The 20,343-nt window shown below is 43.0% G+C and overlaps 48 non-coding genes across 48 annotated transcripts in view; all 48 read right to left on the bottom strand.

Moving 5' to 3' along the window:
- Nucleotides 1-223: 223 nt before the first annotated feature.
- On the bottom strand, nt 224-297 carry Trnan-guu. Its single transcript has one exon. It is a non-coding gene; the product is annotated as a tRNA-Asn (tRNA).
- A 296-nt stretch (nt 298-593) lies between these two features.
- Trnae-uuc lies at nt 594-665 on the bottom strand. Its single transcript has one exon. It is a non-coding gene; the product is annotated as a tRNA-Glu (tRNA).
- A 619-nt stretch (nt 666-1,284) lies between these two features.
- Trnae-uuc lies at nt 1,285-1,356 on the bottom strand. The gene has a single exon. It is a non-coding gene; the product is annotated as a tRNA-Glu (tRNA).
- A 250-nt stretch (nt 1,357-1,606) lies between these two features.
- Nucleotides 1,607-1,680, bottom strand: Trnan-guu. Its single transcript has one exon. It is a non-coding gene; the product is annotated as a tRNA-Asn (tRNA).
- A 296-nt stretch (nt 1,681-1,976) lies between these two features.
- Nucleotides 1,977-2,048, bottom strand: Trnae-uuc. Its single transcript has one exon. It is a non-coding gene; the product is annotated as a tRNA-Glu (tRNA).
- A 619-nt stretch (nt 2,049-2,667) lies between these two features.
- Trnae-uuc lies at nt 2,668-2,739 on the bottom strand. The gene has a single exon. It is a non-coding gene; the product is annotated as a tRNA-Glu (tRNA).
- A 619-nt stretch (nt 2,740-3,358) lies between these two features.
- Trnae-uuc lies at nt 3,359-3,430 on the bottom strand. The gene has a single exon. It is a non-coding gene; the product is annotated as a tRNA-Glu (tRNA).
- Nucleotides 3,431-3,680: 250 nt separating this feature from the next.
- On the bottom strand, nt 3,681-3,754 carry Trnan-guu. The gene has a single exon. It is a non-coding gene; the product is annotated as a tRNA-Asn (tRNA).
- Nucleotides 3,755-4,050: 296 nt separating this feature from the next.
- Trnae-uuc lies at nt 4,051-4,122 on the bottom strand. Its single transcript has one exon. It is a non-coding gene; the product is annotated as a tRNA-Glu (tRNA).
- A 250-nt stretch (nt 4,123-4,372) lies between these two features.
- Trnan-guu lies at nt 4,373-4,446 on the bottom strand. The gene has a single exon. It is a non-coding gene; the product is annotated as a tRNA-Asn (tRNA).
- A 296-nt stretch (nt 4,447-4,742) lies between these two features.
- Trnae-uuc lies at nt 4,743-4,814 on the bottom strand. The gene has a single exon. It is a non-coding gene; the product is annotated as a tRNA-Glu (tRNA).
- Nucleotides 4,815-5,064: 250 nt separating this feature from the next.
- On the bottom strand, nt 5,065-5,138 carry Trnan-guu. Its single transcript has one exon. It is a non-coding gene; the product is annotated as a tRNA-Asn (tRNA).
- A 296-nt stretch (nt 5,139-5,434) lies between these two features.
- Trnae-uuc lies at nt 5,435-5,506 on the bottom strand. The gene has a single exon. It is a non-coding gene; the product is annotated as a tRNA-Glu (tRNA).
- A 619-nt stretch (nt 5,507-6,125) lies between these two features.
- Nucleotides 6,126-6,197, bottom strand: Trnae-uuc. Its single transcript has one exon. It is a non-coding gene; the product is annotated as a tRNA-Glu (tRNA).
- A 619-nt stretch (nt 6,198-6,816) lies between these two features.
- Nucleotides 6,817-6,888, bottom strand: Trnae-uuc. The gene has a single exon. It is a non-coding gene; the product is annotated as a tRNA-Glu (tRNA).
- Nucleotides 6,889-7,507: 619 nt separating this feature from the next.
- On the bottom strand, nt 7,508-7,579 carry Trnae-uuc. Its single transcript has one exon. It is a non-coding gene; the product is annotated as a tRNA-Glu (tRNA).
- Nucleotides 7,580-8,198: 619 nt separating this feature from the next.
- Trnae-uuc lies at nt 8,199-8,270 on the bottom strand. The gene has a single exon. It is a non-coding gene; the product is annotated as a tRNA-Glu (tRNA).
- A 250-nt stretch (nt 8,271-8,520) lies between these two features.
- Nucleotides 8,521-8,594, bottom strand: Trnan-guu. The gene has a single exon. It is a non-coding gene; the product is annotated as a tRNA-Asn (tRNA).
- A 296-nt stretch (nt 8,595-8,890) lies between these two features.
- On the bottom strand, nt 8,891-8,962 carry Trnae-uuc. Its single transcript has one exon. It is a non-coding gene; the product is annotated as a tRNA-Glu (tRNA).
- A 619-nt stretch (nt 8,963-9,581) lies between these two features.
- Trnae-uuc lies at nt 9,582-9,653 on the bottom strand. The gene has a single exon. It is a non-coding gene; the product is annotated as a tRNA-Glu (tRNA).
- Nucleotides 9,654-9,903: 250 nt separating this feature from the next.
- Nucleotides 9,904-9,977, bottom strand: Trnan-guu. The gene has a single exon. It is a non-coding gene; the product is annotated as a tRNA-Asn (tRNA).
- Nucleotides 9,978-10,273: 296 nt separating this feature from the next.
- On the bottom strand, nt 10,274-10,345 carry Trnae-uuc. The gene has a single exon. It is a non-coding gene; the product is annotated as a tRNA-Glu (tRNA).
- A 250-nt stretch (nt 10,346-10,595) lies between these two features.
- On the bottom strand, nt 10,596-10,669 carry Trnan-guu. Its single transcript has one exon. It is a non-coding gene; the product is annotated as a tRNA-Asn (tRNA).
- A 296-nt stretch (nt 10,670-10,965) lies between these two features.
- Nucleotides 10,966-11,037, bottom strand: Trnae-uuc. Its single transcript has one exon. It is a non-coding gene; the product is annotated as a tRNA-Glu (tRNA).
- A 250-nt stretch (nt 11,038-11,287) lies between these two features.
- Trnan-guu lies at nt 11,288-11,361 on the bottom strand. The gene has a single exon. It is a non-coding gene; the product is annotated as a tRNA-Asn (tRNA).
- Nucleotides 11,362-11,657: 296 nt separating this feature from the next.
- Nucleotides 11,658-11,729, bottom strand: Trnae-uuc. The gene has a single exon. It is a non-coding gene; the product is annotated as a tRNA-Glu (tRNA).
- Nucleotides 11,730-12,348: 619 nt separating this feature from the next.
- On the bottom strand, nt 12,349-12,420 carry Trnae-uuc. Its single transcript has one exon. It is a non-coding gene; the product is annotated as a tRNA-Glu (tRNA).
- Nucleotides 12,421-12,670: 250 nt separating this feature from the next.
- On the bottom strand, nt 12,671-12,744 carry Trnan-guu. Its single transcript has one exon. It is a non-coding gene; the product is annotated as a tRNA-Asn (tRNA).
- A 296-nt stretch (nt 12,745-13,040) lies between these two features.
- On the bottom strand, nt 13,041-13,112 carry Trnae-uuc. The gene has a single exon. It is a non-coding gene; the product is annotated as a tRNA-Glu (tRNA).
- A 250-nt stretch (nt 13,113-13,362) lies between these two features.
- On the bottom strand, nt 13,363-13,436 carry Trnan-guu. The gene has a single exon. It is a non-coding gene; the product is annotated as a tRNA-Asn (tRNA).
- A 296-nt stretch (nt 13,437-13,732) lies between these two features.
- Trnae-uuc lies at nt 13,733-13,804 on the bottom strand. The gene has a single exon. It is a non-coding gene; the product is annotated as a tRNA-Glu (tRNA).
- Nucleotides 13,805-14,054: 250 nt separating this feature from the next.
- On the bottom strand, nt 14,055-14,128 carry Trnan-guu. The gene has a single exon. It is a non-coding gene; the product is annotated as a tRNA-Asn (tRNA).
- Nucleotides 14,129-14,424: 296 nt separating this feature from the next.
- Trnae-uuc lies at nt 14,425-14,496 on the bottom strand. Its single transcript has one exon. It is a non-coding gene; the product is annotated as a tRNA-Glu (tRNA).
- A 250-nt stretch (nt 14,497-14,746) lies between these two features.
- Trnan-guu lies at nt 14,747-14,820 on the bottom strand. The gene has a single exon. It is a non-coding gene; the product is annotated as a tRNA-Asn (tRNA).
- A 296-nt stretch (nt 14,821-15,116) lies between these two features.
- On the bottom strand, nt 15,117-15,188 carry Trnae-uuc. Its single transcript has one exon. It is a non-coding gene; the product is annotated as a tRNA-Glu (tRNA).
- Nucleotides 15,189-15,438: 250 nt separating this feature from the next.
- Trnan-guu lies at nt 15,439-15,512 on the bottom strand. The gene has a single exon. It is a non-coding gene; the product is annotated as a tRNA-Asn (tRNA).
- A 296-nt stretch (nt 15,513-15,808) lies between these two features.
- Trnae-uuc lies at nt 15,809-15,880 on the bottom strand. Its single transcript has one exon. It is a non-coding gene; the product is annotated as a tRNA-Glu (tRNA).
- A 619-nt stretch (nt 15,881-16,499) lies between these two features.
- Trnae-uuc lies at nt 16,500-16,571 on the bottom strand. The gene has a single exon. It is a non-coding gene; the product is annotated as a tRNA-Glu (tRNA).
- Nucleotides 16,572-16,821: 250 nt separating this feature from the next.
- Nucleotides 16,822-16,895, bottom strand: Trnan-guu. Its single transcript has one exon. It is a non-coding gene; the product is annotated as a tRNA-Asn (tRNA).
- A 296-nt stretch (nt 16,896-17,191) lies between these two features.
- On the bottom strand, nt 17,192-17,263 carry Trnae-uuc. Its single transcript has one exon. It is a non-coding gene; the product is annotated as a tRNA-Glu (tRNA).
- A 250-nt stretch (nt 17,264-17,513) lies between these two features.
- Nucleotides 17,514-17,587, bottom strand: Trnan-guu. The gene has a single exon. It is a non-coding gene; the product is annotated as a tRNA-Asn (tRNA).
- Nucleotides 17,588-18,209: 622 nt separating this feature from the next.
- On the bottom strand, nt 18,210-18,283 carry Trnan-guu. The gene has a single exon. It is a non-coding gene; the product is annotated as a tRNA-Asn (tRNA).
- Nucleotides 18,284-18,579: 296 nt separating this feature from the next.
- Trnae-uuc lies at nt 18,580-18,651 on the bottom strand. The gene has a single exon. It is a non-coding gene; the product is annotated as a tRNA-Glu (tRNA).
- Nucleotides 18,652-18,901: 250 nt separating this feature from the next.
- Nucleotides 18,902-18,975, bottom strand: Trnan-guu. The gene has a single exon. It is a non-coding gene; the product is annotated as a tRNA-Asn (tRNA).
- Nucleotides 18,976-19,271: 296 nt separating this feature from the next.
- Nucleotides 19,272-19,343, bottom strand: Trnae-uuc. The gene has a single exon. It is a non-coding gene; the product is annotated as a tRNA-Glu (tRNA).
- A 250-nt stretch (nt 19,344-19,593) lies between these two features.
- On the bottom strand, nt 19,594-19,667 carry Trnan-guu. Its single transcript has one exon. It is a non-coding gene; the product is annotated as a tRNA-Asn (tRNA).
- Nucleotides 19,668-19,963: 296 nt separating this feature from the next.
- On the bottom strand, nt 19,964-20,035 carry Trnae-uuc. Its single transcript has one exon. It is a non-coding gene; the product is annotated as a tRNA-Glu (tRNA).
- Nucleotides 20,036-20,285: 250 nt separating this feature from the next.
- Nucleotides 20,286-20,343, bottom strand: part of Trnan-guu — a 74-nt gene continuing 16 nt past the window's right edge. The window contains exon 1 of the tRNA in view: nt 20,286-20,343. This exon is cut by the window's right edge and continues 16 nt beyond it. This is a non-coding gene — a tRNA (tRNA-Asn).

Raw genomic sequence — 20,343 nt, forward strand, 5'->3', positions numbered from 1 at the left:
GAGTTACCACTAGACTTTTTTCCTATTGTGCGTGTGAAAGTTGGTGTTGTAGATTAGGATGTTTAAGAGATGACGAGCTGACATTAATAAATATCTTCTTTGTATCATGAGCTAGCTTGAAGTTGATATCGGCATATTGTAGCAGGTATTTGCGCTCACAGTGTTCATCTGTAAAACGTGAAAGGGAGAAATATCAGTCATTCAAGTTGACAAAACACAAGTGCGTCCCTGGGTGGGCTCGAACCACCAACCTTTCGGTTAACAGCCGAACGCGCTAACCAATTGCGCCACAGAGACCGAACTGATGTGTGTGGAGTGACTTTGAGATGTGACTGGTGTCACGGAAGTGAAGTACTGTTGAAGAAGGGAAAGTCTCATGGTGCGTTCCATCTCTGAATTTCCAGGCGGTGGATTGTGTTGCACAATAACACACTGGCTGACTTGATGCATTTACTGGAAGATGTGGACGTTAGGTCATCGATGCACTTACATGGATGACTAGAAATGCATGCTTTTTACTTATGATTGTGAAAATGAGAAAAGTATAATTATTCAAGTTGAGCTCATTTTCTTGTCAGATGGAAAAGAAATTGTTCCAATGCCGGGAATCGAACCCGGGCCGCCTGGGTGAAAGCCAGGAATCCTAACCACTAGACCACATTGGAAGCTGACAGATGAGGGAAATGTAAAACGAGTTACCACTAGACTTTATTCCTATTGTGCGTGTGAAAGTTGGTGTTGTAGATTAGGATGTTTAAGAGATGACGAGCTGACATTAATAAATATCTTCTTTGTATCATGAGCTAGCTTGAAGTTGATATCGGCATATTGTAGCAGGTATTTGCGCTCACAGTGTTCATCTGTAAAACGTGAAAGGGAGAAATATCAGTCATTCAAGTTGACAAAACACAAGTGCGTCCCTGGGTGGGCTCGAACCACCAACCTTTCGGTTAACAGCCGAACGCGCTAACAATTTCCCCACAGAGACCGAACTGATGTGTGTGGAGTGACTTTGAGATGTGACTGGTGTCACGGAAGTGAATTACTGTTGAAGAAGGGAAAGTCTCATGGTGCGTTCCATCTCTGAATTTCCAGGCGGTGGATTGTGTTGCACAATAACACACTGGCTGACTTGATGCATTTACTGGAAGATGTGGACGTTAGGTCATCGATGCACTTACATGGATGACTAGAAATGCATGCTTTTTACTTATGATTGTGAAAATGAGAAAAGTATAATTATTCAAGTTGAGCTCATTTTCTTGTCAGATGGAAAAGAAATTGTTCCAATGCCGGGAATCGAACCCGGGCCGCCTGGGTGAAAGCCAGGAATCCTAACCACTAGACCACATTGGAAGCTGACAGATGAGGGAAATGTAAAACGAGTTACCACTAGACTTTTTTCCTATTGTGCGTGTGAAAGTTGGTGTTGTAGATTAGGATGTTTAAGAGATGACGAGCTGACATTAATAAATATCTTCTTTGTATCATGAGCTAGCTTGAAGTTGATATCGGCATATTGTAGCAGGTATTTGCGCTCACAGTGTTCATCTGTAAAACGTGAAAGGGAGAAATATCAGTCATTCAAGTTGACAAAACACAAGTGCGTCCCTGGGTGGGCTCGAACCACCAACCTTTCGGTTAACAGCCGAACGCGCTAACCAATTGCGCCACAGAGACCGAACTGATGTGTGTGGAGTGACTTTGAGATGTGACTGGTGTCACGGAAGTGAAGTACTGTTGAAGAAGGGAAAGTCTCATGGTGCGTTCCATCTCTGAATTTCCAGGCGGTGGATTGTGTTGCACAATAACACACTGGCTGACTTGATGCATTTACTGGAAGATGTGGACGTTAGGTCATCGATGCACTTACATGGATGACTAGAAATGCATGCTTTTTACTTATGATTGTGAAAATGAGAAAAGTATAATTATTCAAGTTGAGCTCATTTTCTTGTCAGATGGAAAAGAAATTGTTCCAATGCCGGGAATCGAACCCGGGCCGCCTGGGTGAAAGCCAGGAATCCTAACCACTAGACCACATTGGAAGCTGACAGATGAGGGAAATGTAAAACGAGTTACCACTAGACTTTATTCCTATTGTGCGTGTGAAAGTTGGTGTTGTAGATTAGGATGTTTAAGAGATGACGAGCTGACATTAATAAATATCTTCTTTGTATCATGAGCTAGCTTGAAGTTGATATCGGCATATTGTAGCAGGTATTTGCGCTCACAGTGTTCATCTGTAAAACGTGAAAGGGAGAAATATCAGTCATTCAAGTTGACAAAACACAAGTGCGTCCCTGGGTGGGCTCGAACCACCAACCTTTCGGTTAACAGCCGAACGCGCTAACAATTTCCCCACAGAGACCGAACTGATGTGTGTGGAGTGACTTTGAGATGTGACTGGTGTCACGGAAGTGAATTACTGTTGAAGAAGGGAAAGTCTCATGGTGCGTTCCATCTCTGAATTTCCAGGCGGTGGATTGTGTTGCACAATAACACACTGGCTGACTTGATGCATTTACTGGAAGATGTGGACGTTAGGTCATCGATGCACTTACATGGATGACTAGAAATGCATGCTTTTTACTTATGATTGTGAAAATGAGAAAAGTATAATTATTCAAGTTGAGCTCATTTTCTTGTCAGATGGAAAAGAAATTGTTCCAATGCCGGGAATCGAACCCGGGCCGCCTGGGTGAAAGCCAGGAATCCTAACCACTAGACCACATTGGAAGCTGACAGATGAGGGAAATGTAAAACGAGTTACCACTAGACTTTATTCCTATTGTGCGTGTGAAAGTTGGTGTTGTAGATTAGGATGTTTAAGAGATGACGAGCTGACATTAATAAATATCTTCTTTGTATCATGAGCTAGCTTGAAGTTGATATCGGCATATTGTAGCAGGTATTTGCGCTCACAGTGTTCATCTGTAAAACGTGAAAGGGAGAAATATCAGTCATTCAAGTTGACAAAACACAAGTGCGTCCCTGGGTGGGCTCGAACCACCAACCTTTCGGTTAACAGCCGAACGCGCTAACAATTTCCCCACAGAGACCGAACTGATGTGTGTGGAGTGACTTTGAGATGTGACTGGTGTCACGGAAGTGAATTACTGTTGAAGAAGGGAAAGTCTCATGGTGCGTTCCATCTCTGAATTTCCAGGCGGTGGATTGTGTTGCACAATAACACACTGGCTGACTTGATGCATTTACTGGAAGATGTGGACGTTAGGTCATCGATGCACTTACATGGATGACTAGAAATGCATGCTTTTTACTTATGATTGTGAAAATGAGAAAAGTATAATTATTCAAGTTGAGCTCATTTTCTTGTCAGATGGAAAAGAAATTGTTCCAATGCCGGGAATCGAACCCGGGCCGCCTGGGTGAAAGCCAGGAATCCTAACCACTAGACCACATTGGAAGCTGACAGATGAGGGAAATGTAAAACGAGTTACCACTAGACTTTATTCCTATTGTGCGTGTGAAAGTTGGTGTTGTAGATTAGGATGTTTAAGAGATGACGAGCTGACATTAATAAATATCTTCTTTGTATCATGAGCTAGCTTGAAGTTGATATCGGCATATTGTAGCAGGTATTTGCGCTCACAGTGTTCATCTGTAAAACGTGAAAGGGAGAAATATCAGTCATTCAAGTTGACAAAACACAAGTGCGTCCCTGGGTGGGCTCGAACCACCAACCTTTCGGTTAACAGCCGAACGCGCTAACCAATTGCGCCACAGAGACCGAACTGATGTGTGTGGAGTGACTTTGAGATGTGACTGGTGTCACGGAAGTGAATTACTGTTGAAGAAGGGAAAGTCTCATGGTGCGTTCCATCTCTGAATTTCCAGGCGGTGGATTGTGTTGCACAATAACACACTGGCTGACTTGATGCATTTACTGGAAGATGTGGACGTTAGGTCATCGATGCACTTACATGGATGACTAGAAATGCATGCTTTTTACTTATGATTGTGAAAATGAGAAAAGTATAATTATTCAAGTTGAGCTCATTTTCTTGTCAGATGGAAAAGAAATTGTTCCAATGCCGGGAATCGAACCCGGGCCGCCTGGGTGAAAGCCAGGAATCCTAACCACTAGACCACATTGGAAGCTGACAGATGAGGGAAATGTAAAACGAGTTACCACTAGACTTTATTCCTATTGTGCGTGTGAAAGTTGGTGTTGTAGATTAGGATGTTTAAGAGATGACGAGCTGACATTAATAAATATCTTCTTTGTATCATGAGCTAGCTTGAAGTTGATATCGGCATATTGTAGCAGGTATTTGCGCTCACAGTGTTCATCTGTAAAACGTGAAAGGGAGAAATATCAGTCATTCAAGTTGACAAAACACAAGTGCGTCCCTGGGTGGGCTCGAACCACCAACCTTTCGGTTAACAGCCGAACGCGCTAACCAATTGCGCCACAGAGACCGAACTGATGTGTGTGGAGTGACTTTGAGATGTGACTGGTGTCACGGAAGTGAAGTACTGTTGAAGAAGGGAAAGTCTCATGGTGCGTTCCATCTCTGAATTTCCAGGCGGTGGATTGTGTTGCACAATAACACACTGGCTGACTTGATGCATTTACTGGAAGATGTGGACGTTAGGTCATCGATGCACTTACATGGATGACTAGAAATGCATGCTTTTTACTTATGATTGTGAAAATGAGAAAAGTATAATTATTCAAGTTGAGCTCATTTTCTTGTCAGATGGAAAAGAAATTGTTCCAATGCCGGGAATCGAACCCGGGCCGCCTGGGTGAAAGCCAGGAATCCTAACCACTAGACCACTTTGGAAGCTGACAGATGAGGGAAATGTAAAACGAGTTACCACTAGACTTTTTTCCTATTGTGCGTGTGAAAGTTGGTGTTGTAGATTAGGATGTTTAAGAGATGACGAGCTGACATTAATAAATATCTTCTTTGTATCATGAGCTAGCTTGAAGTTGATATCGGCATATTGTAGCAGGTATTTGCGCTCACAGTGTTCATCTGTAAAACGTGAAAGGGAGAAATATCAGTCATTCAAGTTGACAAAACACAAGTGCGTCCCTGGGTGTGCTCGAACCACCAACCTTTCGGTTAACAGCCGAACGCGCTAACCAATTGCGCCACAGAGACCGAACTGATGTGTGTGGAGTGACTTTGAGATGTGACTGGTGTCACGGAAGTGAAGTACTGTTGAAGAAGGGAAAGTCTCATGGTGCGTTCCATCTCTGAATTTCCAGGCGGTGGATTGTGTTGCACAATAACACACTGGCTGACTTGATGCATTTACTGGAAGATGTGGACGTTAGGTCATCGATGCACTTACATGGATGACTAGAAATGCATGCTTTTTACTTATGATTGTGAAAATGAGAAAAGTATAATTATTCAAGTTGAGCTCATTTTCTTGTCAGATGGAAAAGAAATTGTTCCAATGCCGGGAATCGAACCCGGGCCGCCTGGGTGAAAGCCAGGAATCCTAACCACTAGACCACATTGGAAGCTGACAGATGAGGGAAATGTAAAACGAGTTACTGCTAGACTTTATTCCTATTGTGCGTGTGAAAGTTGGTGTTGTAGATTAGGATGTTTAAGAGATGACGAGCTGACATTAATAAATATCTTCTTTGTATCATGAGCTAGCTTGAAGTTGATATCGGCATATTGTAGCAGGTATTTGCGCTCACAGTGTTCATCTGTAAAACGTGAAAGGGAGAAATATCAGTCATTCAAGTTGACAAAACACAAGTGCGTCCCTGGGTGGGCTCGAACCACCAACCTTTCGGTTAACAGCCGAACGCGCTAACAATTTCCCCACAGAGACCGAACTGATGTGTGTGGAGTGACTTTGAGATGTGACTGGTGTCACGGAAGTGAATTACTGTTGAAGAAGGGAAAGTCTCATGGTGCGTTCCATCTCTGAATTTCCAGGCGGTGGATTGTGTTGCACAATAACACACTGGCTGACTTGATGCATTTACTGGAAGATGTGGACGTTAGGTCATCGATGCACTTACATGGATGACTAGAAATGCATGCTTTTTACTTATGATTGTGAAAATGAGAAAAGTATAATTATTCAAGTTGAGCTCATTTTCTTGTCAGATGGAAAAGAAATTGTTCCAATGCCGGGAATCGAACCCGGGCCGCCTGGGTGAAAGCCAGGAATCCTAACCACTAGACCACATTGGAAGCTGACAGATGAGGGAAATGTAAAACGAGTTACCACTAGACTTTATTCCTATTGTGCGTGTGAAAGTTGGTGTTGTAGATTAGGATGTTTAAGAGATGACGAGCTGACATTAATAAATATCTTCTTTGTATCATGAGCTAGCTTGAAGTTGATATCGGCATATTGTAGCAGGTATTTGCGCTCACAGTGTTCATCTGTAAAACGTGAAAGGGAGAAATATCAGTCATTCAAGTTGACAAAACACAAGTGCGTCCCTGGGTGGGCTCGAACCACCAACCTTTCGGTTAACAGCCGAACGCGCTAACAATTTCCCCACAGAGACCGAACTGATGTGTGTGGAGTGACTTTGAGATGTGACTGGTGTCACGGAAGTGAATTACTGTTGAAGAAGGGAAAGTCTCATGGTGCGTTCCATCTCTGAATTTCCAGGCGGTGGATTGTGTTGCACAATAACACACTGGCTGACTTGATGCATTTACTGGAAGATGTGGACGTTAGGTCATCGATGCACTTACATGGATGACTAGAAATGCATGCTTTTTACTTATGATTGTGAAAATGAGAAAAGTATAATTATTCAAGTTGAGCTCATTTTCTTGTCAGATGGAAAAGAAATTGTTCCAATGCCGGGAATCGAACCCGGGCCGCCTGGGTGAAAGCCAGGAATCCTAACCACTAGACCACATTGGAAGCTGACAGATGAGGGAAATGTAAAACGAGTTACCACTAAACTTTATTCCTATTGTGCGTGTGAAAGTTGGTGTTGTAGATTAGGATGTTTAAGAGATGACGAGCTGACATTAATAAATATCTTCTTTGTATCATGAGCTAGCTTGAAGTTGATATCGGCATATTGTAGCAGGTATTTGCGCTCACAGTGTTCATCTGTAAAACGTGAAAGGGAGAAATATCAGTCATTCAAGTTGACAAAACACAAGTGCGTCCCTGGGTGGGCTCGAACCACCAACCTTTCGGTTAACAGCCGAACGCGCTAACAATTTCCCCACAGAGACCGAACTGATGTGTGTGGAGTGACTTTGAGATGTGACTGGTGTCACGGAAGTGAATTACTGTTGAAGAAGGGAAAGTCTCATGGTGCGTTCCATCTCTGAATTTCCAGGCGGTGGATTGTGTTGCACAATAACACACTGGCTGACTTGATGCATTTACTGGAAGATGTGGACGTTAGGTCATCGATGCACTTACATGGATGACTAGAAATGCATGCTTTTTACTTATGATTGTGAAAATGAGAAAAGTATAATTATTCAAGTTGAGCTCATTTTCTTGTCAGATGGAAAAGAAATTGTTCCAATGCCGGGAATCGAACCCGGGCCGCCTGGGTGAAAGCCAGGAATCCTAACCACTAGACCACATTGGAAGCTGACAGATGAGGGAAATGTAAAACGAGTTACCACTAGACTTTATTCCTATTGTGCGTGTGAAAGTTGGTGTTGTAGATTAGGATGTTTAAGAGATGACGAGCTGACATTAATAAATATCTTCTTTGTATCATGAGCTAGCTTGAAGTTGATATCGGCATATTGTAGCAGGTATTTGCGCTCACAGTGTTCATCTGTAAAACGTGAAAGGGAGAAATATCAGTCATTCAAGTTGACAAAACACAAGTGCGTCCCTGGGTGGGCTCGAACCACCAACCTTTCGGTTAACAGCCGAACGCGCTAACAATTTCCCCACAGAGACCGAACTGATGTGTGTGGAGTGACTTTGAGATGTGACTGGTGTCACGGAAGTGAATTACTGTTGAAGAAGGGAAAGTCTCATGGTGCGTTCCATCTCTGAATTTCCAGGCGGTGGATTGTGTTGCACAATAACACACTGGCTGACTTGATGCATTTACTGGAAGATGTGGACGTTAGGTCATCGATGCACTTACATGGATGACTAGAAATGCATGCTTTTTACTTATGATTGTGAAAATGAGAAAAGTATAATTATTCAAGTTGAGCTCATTTTCTTGTCAGATGGAAAAGAAATTGTTCCAATGACGGGAATCGAACCCGGGCCGCCTGGGTGAAAGCCAGGAATCCTAACCACTAGACCACATTGGAAGCTGACAGATGAGGGAAATGTAAAACGAGTTACCACTAGACTTTATTCCTATTGTGCGTGTGAAAGTTGGTGTTGTAGATTAGGATGTTTAAGAGATGACGAGCTGACATTAATAAATATCTTCTTTGTATCATGAGCTAGCTTGAAGTTGATATCGGCATATTGTAGCAGGTATTTGCGCTCACAGTGTTCATCTGTAAAACGTGAAAGGGAGAAATATCAGTCATTCAAGTTGACAAAACACAAGTGCGTCCCTGGGTGGGCTCGAACCACCAACCTTTCGGTTAACAGCCGAACGCGCTAACCAATTGCGCCACAGAGACCGAACTGATGTGTGTGGAGTGACTTTGAGATGTGACTGGTGTCACGGAAGTGAAGTACTGTTGAAGAAGGGAAAGTCTCATGGTGCGTTCCATCTCTGAATTTCCAGGCGGTGGATTGTGTTGCACAATAACACACTGGCTGACTTGATGCATTTACTGGAAGATGTGGACGTTAGGTCATCGATGCACTTACATGGATGACTAGAAATGCATGCTTTTTACTTATGATTGTGAAAATGAGAAAAGTATAATTATTCAAGTTGAGCTCATTTTCTTGTCAGATGGAAAAGAAATTGTTCCAATGCCGGGAATCGAACCCGGGCCGCCTGGGTGAAAGCCAGAAATCCTAACCACTAGACCACATTGGAAGCTGACAGATGAGGGAAATGTAAAACGAGTTACCACTAGACTTTATTCCTATTGTGCGTGTGAAAGTTGGTGTTGTAGATTAGGATGTTTAAGAGATGACGAGCTGACATTAATAAATATCTTCTTTGTATCATGAGCTAGCTTGAAGTTGATATCGGCATATTGTAGCAGGTATTTGCGCTCACAGTGTTCATCTGTAAAACGTGAAAGGGAGAAATATCAGTCATTCAAGTTGACAAAACACAAGTGCGTCCCTGGGTGGGCTCGAACCACCAACCTTTCGGTTAACAGCCGAACGCGCTAACAATTTCCCCACAGAGACCGAACTGATGTGTGTGGAGTGACTTTGAGATGTGACTGGTGTCACGGAAGTGAATTACTGTTGAAGAAGGGAAAGTCTCATGGTGCGTTCCATCTCTGAATTTCCAGGCGGTGGATTGTGTTGCACAATAACACACTGGCTGACTTGATGCATTTACTGGAAGATGTGGACGTTAGGTCATCGATGCACTTACATGGATGACTAGAAATGCATGCTTTTTACTTATGATTGTGAAAATGAGAAAAGTATAATTATTCAAGTTGAGCTCATTTTCTTGTCAGATGGAAAAGAAATTGTTCCAATGCCGGGAATCGAACCCGGGCCGCCTGGGTGAAAGCCAGGAATCCTAACCACTAGACCACATTGGAAGCTGACAGATGAGGGAAATGTAAAACGAGTTACCACTAGACTTTTTTCCTATTGTGCGTGTGAAAGTTGGTGTTGTAGATTAGGATGTTTAAGAGATGACGAGCTGACATTAATAAATATCTTCTTTGTATCATGAGCTAGCTTGAAGTTGATATCGGCATATTGTAGCAGGTATTTGCGCTCACAGTGTTCATCTGTAAAACGTGAAAGGGAGAAATATCAGTCATTCAAGTTGACAAAACACAAGTGCGTCCCTGGGTGGGCTCGAACCACCAACCTTTCGGTTAACAGCCGAACGCGCTAACCAATTGCGCCACAGAGACCGAACTGATGTGTGTGGAGTGACTTTGAGATGTGACTGGTGTCACGGAAGTGAAGTACTGTTGAAGAAGGGAAAGTCTCATGGTGCGTTCCATCTCTGAATTTCCAGGCGGTGGATTGTGTTGCACAATAACACACTGGCTGACTTGATGCATTTACTGGAAGATGTGGACGTTAGGTCATCGATGCACTTACATGGATGACTAGAAATGCATGCTTTTTACTTATGATTGTGAAAATGAGAAAAGTATAATTATTCAAGTTGAGCTCATTTTCTTGTCAGATGGAAAAGAAATTGTTCCAATGCCGGGAATCGAACCCGGGCCGCCTGGGTGAAAGCCAGGAATCCTAACCACTAGACCACATTGGAAGCTGACAGATGAGGGAAATGTAAAACGAGTTACCACTAGACTTTATTCCTATTGTGCGTGTGAAAGTTGGTGTTGTAGATTAGGATGTTTAAGAGATGACGAGCTGACATTAATAAATATCTTCTTTGTATCATGAGCTAGCTTGAAGTTGATATCGGCATATTGTAGCAGGTATTTGCGCTCACAGTGTTCATCTGTAAAACGTGAAAGGGAGAAATATCAGTCATTCAAGTTGACAAAACACAAGTGCGTCCCTGGGTGGGCTCGAACCACCAACCTTTCGGTTAACAGCCGAACGCGCTAACCAATTGCGCCACAGAGACCGAACTGATGTGTGTGGAGTGACTTTGAGATGTGACTGGTGTCACGGAAGTGAAGTACTGTTGAAGAAGGGAAAGTCTCATGGTGCGTTCCATCTCTGAATTTCCAGGCGGTGGATTGTGTTGCACAATAACACACTGGCTGACTTGATGCATTTACTGGAAGATGTGGACGTTAGGTCATCGATGCACTTACATGGATGACTAGAAATGCATGCTTTTTACTTATGATTGTGAAAATGAGAAAAGTATAATTATTCAAGTTGAGCTCATTTTCTTGTCAGATGGAAAAGAAATTGTTCCAATGACGGGAATCGAACCCGGGGGGCCTGGGTGAAAGCCAGGAATCCTAACCACTAGACCACATTGGAAGCTGACAGATGAGGGAAATGTAAAACGAGTTACCACTAGACTTTTTTCCTATTGTGCGTGTGAAAGTTGGTGTTGTAGATTAGGATGTTTAAGAGATGACGAGCTGACATTAATAAATATCTTCTTTGTATCATGAGCTAGCTTGAAGTTGATATCGGCATATTGTAGCAGGTATTTGCGCTCACAGTGTTCATCTGTAAAACGTGAAAGGGAGAAATATCAGTCATTCAAGTTGACAAAACACAAGTGCGTCCCTGGGTGGGCTCGAACCACCAACCTTTCGGTTAACAGCCGAACGCGCTAACCAATTGCGCCACAGAGACCGAACTGATGTGTGTGGAGTGACTTTGAGATGTGACTGGTGTCACGGAAGTGAAGTACTGTTGAAGAAGGGAAAGTCTCATGGTGCGTTCCATCTCTGAATTTCCAGGCGGTGGATTGTGTTGCACAATAACACACTGGCTGACTTGATGCATTTACTGGAAGATGTGGACGTTAGGTCATCGATGCACTTACATGGATGACTAGAAATGCATGCTTTTTACTTATGATTGTGAAAATGAGAAAAGTATAATTATTCAAGTTGAGCTCATTTTCTTGTCAGATGGAAAAGAAATTGTTCCAATGCCGGGAATCGAACCCGGGCCGCCTGGGTGAAAGCCAGGAATCCTAACCACTAGACCACATTGGAAGCTGACAGATGAGGGAAATGTAAAACGAGTTACCACTAGACTTTATTCCTATTGTGCGTGTGAAAGTTGGTGTTGTAGATTAGGATGTTTAAGAGATGACGAGCTGACATTAATAAATATCTTCTTTGTATCATGAGCTAGCTTGAAGTTGATATCGGCATATTGTAGCAGGTATTTGCGCTCACAGTGTTCATCTGTAAAACGTGAAAGGGAGAAATATCAGTCATTCAAGTTGACAAAACACAAGTGCGTCCCTGGGTGGGCTCGAACCACCAACCTTTCGGTTAACAGCCGAACGCGCTAACAATTTCCCCACAGAGACCGAACTGATGTGTGTGGAGTGACTTTGAGATGTGACTGGTGTCACGGAAGTGAATTACTGTTGAAGAAGGGAAAGTCTCATGGTGCGTTCCATCTCTGAATTTCCAGGCGGTGGATTGTGTTGCACAATAACACACTGGCTGACTTGATGCATTTACTGGAAGATGTGGACGTTAGGTCATCGATGCACTTACATGGATGACTAGAAATGCATGCTTTTTACTTATGATTGTGAAAATGAGAAAAGTATAATTATTCAAGTTGAGCTCATTTTCTTGTCAGATGGAAAAGAAATTGTTCCAATGCCGGGAATCGAACCCGGGCCGCCTGGGTGAAAGCCAGGAATCCTAACCACTAGACCACATTGGAAGCTGACAGATGAGGGAAATGTAAAACGAGTTACCACTAGACTTTTTTCCTATTGTGCGTGTGAAAGTTGGTGTTGTAGATTAGGATGTTTAAGAGATGACGAGCTGACATTAATAAATATCTTCTTTGTATCATGAGCTAGCTTGAAGTTGATATCGGCATATTGTAGCAGGTATTTGCGCTCACAGTGTTCATCTGTAAAACGTGAAAGGGAGAAATATCAGTCATTCAAGTTGACAAAACACAAGTGCGTCCCTGGGTGGGCTCGAACCACCAACCTTTCGGTTAACAGCCGAACGCGCTAACCAATTGCGCCACAGAGACCGAACTGATGTGTGTGGAGTGACTTTGAGATGTGACTGGTGTCACGGAAGTGAAGTACTGTTGAAGAAGGGAAAGTCTCATGGTGCGTTCCATCTCTGAATTTCCAGGCGGTGGATTGTGTTGCACAATAACACACTGGCTGACTTGATGCATTTACTGGAAGATGTGGACGTTAGGTCATCGATGCACTTACATGGATGACTAGAAATGCATGCTTTTTACTTATGATTGTGAAAATGAGAAAAGTATAATTATTCAAGTTGAGCTCATTTTCTTGTCAGATGGAAAAGAAATTGTTCCAATGCCGGGTATCGAACCCGGGCCGCCTGGGTGAAAGCCAGGAATCCTAACCACTAGACCACATTGGAAGCTGACAGATGAGGGAAATGTAAAACGAGTTACCACTAGACTTTATTCCTATTGTGCGTGTGAAAGTTGGTGTTGTAGATTAGGATGTTTAAGAGATGACGAGCTGACATTAATAAATATCTTCTTTGTATCATGAGCTAGCTTGAAGTTGATATCGGCATATTGTAGCAGGTATTTGCGCTCACAGTGTTCATCTGTAAAACGTGAAAGGGAGAAATATCAGTCATTCAAGTTGACAAAACACAAGTGCGTCCCTGGGTGGGCTCGAACCACCAACCTTTCGGTTAACAGCCGAACGCGCTAACCAATTGCGCCACAGAGACCGAACTGATGTGTGTGGAGTGACTTTGAGATGTGACTGGTGTCACGGAAGTGAAGTACTGTTGAAGAAGGGAAAGTCTCATGGTGCGTTCCATCTCTGAATTTCCAGGCGGTGGATTGTGTTGCACAATAACACACTGGCTGACTTGATGCATTTACTGGAAGATGTGGACGTTAGGTCATCGATGCACTTACATGGATGACTAGAAATGCATGCTTTTTACTTATGATTGTGAAAATGAGAAAAGTATAATTATTCAAGTTGAGCTCATTTTCTTGTCAGATGGAAAAGAAATTGTTCCAATGCCGGGAATCGAACCCGGGCCGCCTGGGTGAAAGCCAGGAATCCTAACCACTAGACCACATTGGAAGCTGACAGATGAGGGAAATGTAAAACGAGTTACCACTAGACTTTATTCCTATTGTGCGTGTGAAAGTTGGTGTTGTAGATTAGGATGTTTAAGAGATGACGAGCTGACATTAATAAATATCTTCTTTGTATCATGAGCTAGCTTGAAGTTGATATCGGCATATTGTAGCAGGTATTTGCGCTCACAGTGTTCATCTGTAAAACGTGAAAGGGAGAAATATCAGTCATTCAAGTTGACAAAACACAAGTGCGTCCCTGGGTGGGCTCGAACCACCAACCTTTCGGTTAACAGCCGAACGCGCTAACCAATTGCGCCACAGAGACCGAACTGATGTGCATGGAGTGACTTTGAGATGTGACTGGTGTTACGGAAGTGAAGTACTGTTGAAGAAGGGAAAGTCTCATGGTGCGTTCCATCTCTGAATTTCCAGGCGGTGGATTGTGTTGCACAATAACACACTGGCTGACTTGATGCATTTACTGGAAGATGTGGACGTTAGGTCATCGATGCACTTACATGGATGACTAGAAATGCATGCTTTTTACTTATGATTGTGAAAATGAGAAAAGTATAATTATTCAAGTTGAGCTCATTTTCTTGTCAGATGGAAAAGAAATTGTTCCAATGCCGGGAATCGAACCCGGGCCGCCTGGGTGAAAGCCAGGAATCCTAACCACTAGACCACATTGGAAGCTGACAGATGAGGGAAATGTAAAACGAGTTACCACTAGACTTTATTCCTATTGTGCGTGTGAAAGTTGGTGTTGTAGATTAGGATGTTTAAGAGATGACGAGCTGACATTAATAAATATCTTCTTTGTATCATGAGCTAGCTTGAAGTTGATATCGGCATATTGTAGCAGGTATTTGCGCTCACAGTGTTCATCTGTAAAACGTGAAAGGGAGAAATATCAGTCATTCAAGTTGACAAAACACAAGTGCGTCCCTGGGTGGGCTCGAACCACCAACCTTTCGGTTAACAGCCGAACGCGCTAACCAATTGCGCCACAGAGACCGAACTGATGTGTGTGGAGTGACTTTGAGATGTGCCTGGTGTCACGGAAGTGAAGTACTGTTGAAGAAGGGAAAGTCTCATGGTGCGTTCCATCTCTGAATTTCCAGGCGGTGGATTGTGTTGCACAATAACACACTGGCTGACTTGATGCATTTACTGGAAGATGTGGACGTTAGGTCATCGATGCACTTACATGGATGACTAGAAATGCATGCTTTTTACTTATGATTGTGAAAATGAGAAAAGTATAATTATTCAAGTTGAGCTCATTTTCTTGTCAGATGGAAAAGAAATTGTTCCAATGACGGGAATCGAACCCGGGCCGCCTGGGTGAAAGCCAGGAATCCTAACCACTAGACCACATTGGAAGCTGACAGATGAGGGAAATGTAAAACGAGTTACCACTAGACTTTTTTCCTATTGTGCGTGTGAAAGTTGGTGTTGTAGATTAGGATGTTTAAGAGATGACGAGCTGACATTAATAAATATCTTCTTTGTATCATGAGCTAGCTTGAAGTTGATATCGGCATATTGTAGCAGGTATTTGCGCTCACAGTGTTCATCTGTAAAACGTGAAAGGGAGAAATATCAGTCATTCAAGTTGACAAAACACAAGTGCGTCCCTGGGTGGGCTCGAACCACCAACCTTTCGGTTAACAGCCGAACGCGCTAACCAATTGCGCCACAGAGACCGAACTGATGTGTATGGAGTGACTTTGAGATGTGACTGGTGTCACGGAAGTGAAGTACTGTTGAAGAAGGGAAAGTCTCATGGTGCGTTCCATCTCTGAATTTCCAGGCGGTGGATTGTGTTGCACAATAACACACTGGCTGACTTGATGCATTTACTGGAAGATGTGGACGTTAGGTCATCGATGCACTTACATGGATGACTAGAAATGCATGCTTTTTACTTATGATTGTGAAAATGAGAAAAGTATAATTATTCAAGTTGAGCTCATTTTCTTGTCAGATGGAAAAGAAATTGTTCCAATGCCGGGAATCGAACCCGGGCCGCCTGGGTGAAAGCCAGGAATCCTAACCACTAGACCACATTGGAAGCTGACAGATGAGGGAAATGTAAAACGAGTTACCACTAGACTTTATTCCTATTGTGCGTGTGAAAGTTGGTGTTGTAGATTAGGATGTTTAAGAGATGACGAGCTGACATTAATAAATATCTTCTTTGTATCATGAGCTAGCTTGAAGTTGATATCGGCCTATTGTAGCAGGTATTTGCGCTCACAGTGTTCATCTGTAAAACGTGAAAGGGAGAAATATCAGTCATTCAAGTTGACAAAACACAAGTGCGTCCCTGGGTGGGCTCGAACCACCAACCTTTCGGTTAACAGCCGAACGCGCTAACAATTTCCCCACAGAGACCGAACTGATGTGTGTGGAGTGACTTTGAGATGTGACTGGTGTCACGGAAGTGAATTACTGTTGAAGAAGGGAAAGTCTCATGGTGCGTTCCATCTCTGAATTTCCAGGCGGTGGATTGTGTTGCACAATAACACACTGGCTGACTTGATGCATTTACTGGAAGATGTGGACGTTAGGTCATCGATGCACTTACATGGATGACTAGAAATGCATGCTTTTTACTTATGATTGTGAAAATGAGAAAAGTATAATTATTCAAGTTGAGCTCATTTTCTTGTCAGATGGAAAAGAAATTGTTCCAATGACGGGAATCGAACCCGGGCCGCCTGGGTGAAAGCCAGGAATCCTAACCACTAGACCACATTGGAAGCTGACAGATGAGGGAAATGTAAAACGAGTTACCACTAGACTTTATTCCTATTGTGCGTGTGAAAGTTGGTGTTGTAGATTAGGATGTTTAAGAGATGACGAGCTGACATTAATAAATATCTTCTTTGTATCATGAGCTAGCTTGAAGTTGATATCGGCATATTGTAGCAGGTATTTGCGCTCACAGTGTTCATCTGTAAAACGTGAAAGGGAGAAATATCAGTCATTCAAGTTGACAAAACACAAGTGCGTCCCTGGGTGGGCTCGAACCACCAACCTTTCGGTTAACAGCCGAACGCGCTAACCAATTGCGCCACAGAGACCGAACTGATGTGTGTGGAGTGACTTTGAGATGTGACTGGTGTCACGGAAGTGAAGTACTGTTGAAGAAGGGAAAGTCTCATGGTGCGTTCCATCTCTGAATTTCCAGGCGGTGGATTGTGTTGCACAATAACACACTGGCTGACTTGATGCATTTACTGGAAGATGTGGACGTTAGGTCATCGATGCACTTACATGGATGACTAGAAATGCATGCTTTTTACTTATGATTGTGAAAATGAGAAAAGTATAATTATTCAAGTTGAGCTCATTTTCTTGTCAGATGGAAAAGAAATTGTTCCAATGCCGGGAATCGAACCCGGGCCGCCTGGGTGAAAGCCAGGAATCCTAACCACTAGACCACATTGGAAGCTGACAGATGAGGGAAATGTAAAACGAGTTACCACTAGACTTTATTCCTATTGTGCGTGTGAAAGTTGGTGTTGTAGATTAGGATGTTTAAGAGATGACGAGCTGACATTAATAAATATCTTCTTTGTATCATGAGCTAGCTTGAAGTTGATATCGGCATATTGTAGCAGGTATTTGCGCTCACAGTGTTCATCTGTAAAACGTGAAAGGGAGAAATATCAGTCATTCAAGTTGACAAAACACAAGTGCGTCCCTGGGTGGGCTCGAACCACCAACCTTTCGGTTAACAGCCGAACGCGCTAACCAATTGCGCCACAGAGACCGAACTGATGTGTGTGGAGTGACTTTGAGATGTGACTGGTGTCACGGAAGTGAAGTACTGTTGAAGAAGGGAAAGTCTCATGGTGCGTTCCATCTCTGAATTTCCAGGCGGTGGATTGTGTTGCACAATAACACACTGGCTGACTTGATGCATTTACTGGAAGATGTGGACGTTAGGTCATCGATGCACTTACATGGATGACTAGAAATGCATGCTTTTTACTTATGATTGTGAAAATGAGAAAAGTATAATTATTCAAGTTGAGCTCATTTTCTTGTCAGATGGAAAAGAAATTGTTCCAATGCCGGGAATCGAACCCGGGCCGCCTGGGTTAAAGCCAGGAATCCTAACCACTAGACCACATTGGAAGCTGACAGATGAGGGAAATGTAAAACGATCGAGTTACCACTAGACTTTATTCCTATTGTGCGTGTGAAAGTTGGTGTTGTAGATTAGGATGTTTAAGAGATGACGAGCTGACATTAATAAATATCTTCTTTGTATCATGAGCTAGCTTGAAGTTGATATCGGCATATTGTAGCAGGTATTTGCGCTCACAGTGTTCATCTGTAAAACGTGAAAGGGAGAAATATCAGCCATTCAAGTTGACAAAACACAAGTGCGTCCCTGGGTGGGCTCGAACCACCAACCTTTCGGTTAACAGCCGAACGCGCTAACCAATTGCGCCACAGAGACCGAACTGATGTGTATGGTGTGACTTTGAGATGTGACTGGTGTTACGGAAGTGAAGTACTGTTGAAGAAGGGAAAGTCTCATGGTGCGTTCCATCTCTGAATTTCCAGGCGGTGGATTGTGTTGCACAATAACACACTGGCTGACTTGATGCATTTACTGGAAGATGTGGACGTTAGGTCATCGATGCACTTACATGGATGACTAGAAATGCATGCTTTTTACTTATGATTGTGAAAATGAGAAAAGTATAATTATTCAAGTTGAGCTCATTTTCTTGTCAGATGGAAAAGAAATTGTTCCAATGCCGGGAATCGAACCCGGGCCGCCTGGGTGAAAGCCAGGAATCCTAACCACTAGACCACATTGGAAGCTGACAGATGAGGGAAATGTAAAACGAGTTACCACTAGACTTTATTCCTATTGTGCGTGTGAAAGTTGGTGTTGTAGATTAGGATGTTTAAGAAATGACGAGCTGACATTAATAAATATCTTCTTTGTATCATGAGCTAGCTTGAAGTTGATATCAGCATATTGTAGCAGGTATTTGCGCTCACAGTGTTCATCTGTAAAACGTGAAAGGGAGAAATATCAGTCATTCAAGTTGACAAAACACAAGTGCGTCCCTGGGTGGGCTCGAACCACCAACCTTTCGGTTAACAGCCGAACGCGCTAACCAATTGCGCCACAGAGACCGAACTGATGTGTGTGGAGTGACTTTGAGATGTGACTGGTGTTACGGAAGTGAAGTACTGTTGAAGAAGGGAAAGTCTCATGGTGCGTTCCATCTCTGAATTTCCAGGCGGTGGATTGTGTTGCACAATAACACACTGGCTGACTTGATGCATTTACTGGAAGATGTGGACGTTAGGTCATCGATGCACTTACATGGATGACTAGAAATGCATGCTTTTTACTTATGTTATTGAAAATGAGAAAAGTATCATTATTCAAGTTGAGCTCATTTTCTTGTCAGATGGAAAAGAAATTGTTCCAATGCCGGGAATCGAACCCGGGCCGCCTGGGTGAAAGCCAGGAATCCTAACCACTAGACCACATTGGAAGCTGACAGATGAGGGAAATGTAAAACGAGTTACCACTAGACTTTATTCCTATTGTGCGTGTGAAAGTTGGTGTTGTAGATTAGGATGTTTAAGAAATGACGAGGTGACATTAATAAATATCTTCTTTGTATCATGAGCTAGCTTGAAGTTGATATCAGCATATTGTAGCAGGTATTTGCGCTCACAGTGTTCATCTGTAAAACGTGAAAGGGAGAAATATCAGTCATTCAAGTTGACAAAACACAAGTGCGTCCCTGGGTGGGCTCGAACCACCAACCTTTCGGTTAACAGCCGAACGCGCGAACCAATTGCGCCACAGAGACCGAACTGATGTGTATGGTGTGACTTTGAGATGTGACTGGTGTTACGGAAGTGAAGTACTGTTGAAGAAGGGAAAGTCTCATGGTGCGTTCCATCTCTGAATTTCCAGTCGGTGGATTGTGTTGCACAATAACACACTGGCTGACTTGATGCATTTACTGGAAGATGTGGACGTTAGGTCATCGATGCACTTACATGGATGACTAGAAATGCATGCTTTTTACTTATGATTGTGAAAATGAGAAAAGTATAATTATTCAAGTTGAGCTCATTTTCTTGTCAGATGGAAAAGAAATTGTTCTAATGCCGGGAATCGAACCCGGGCCGCCTGGGTGAAAGCCAGGAATCCTAACCACTAGACCACATTGGAAGCTGACAGATGAGGGAAATGTAAAACGAGTTACCACTAAACTTTATTCCTATTGTGCGTGTGAAAGTTGGTGTTGTAGATTAGGATGTTTAAGACATGACGAGCTGACATTAATAAATATCTTCTTTGTATCATGAGCTAGCTTGAAGTTGATATCAGCATATTGTAGCAGGTATTTGCGCTCACAGTGTTCATCTGTAAAACGTGAAAGGGAGAAATATCAGTCATTCAAGTTGACAAAACACAAGTGCGTCCCTGGGTGGGCTCGAACCACCAACCTTTCGGTTAACAGCCGAACGCGCTAACCA

Source organism: Haliotis rufescens, unplaced genomic scaffold, assembly GCF_023055435.1.
Source record: "Haliotis rufescens isolate VD_foot unplaced genomic scaffold, xgHalRufe1.0.p SCAF_1, whole genome shotgun sequence".
Classification (NCBI taxonomy): domain Eukaryota; kingdom Metazoa; phylum Mollusca; class Gastropoda; order Lepetellida; family Haliotidae; genus Haliotis; species Haliotis rufescens.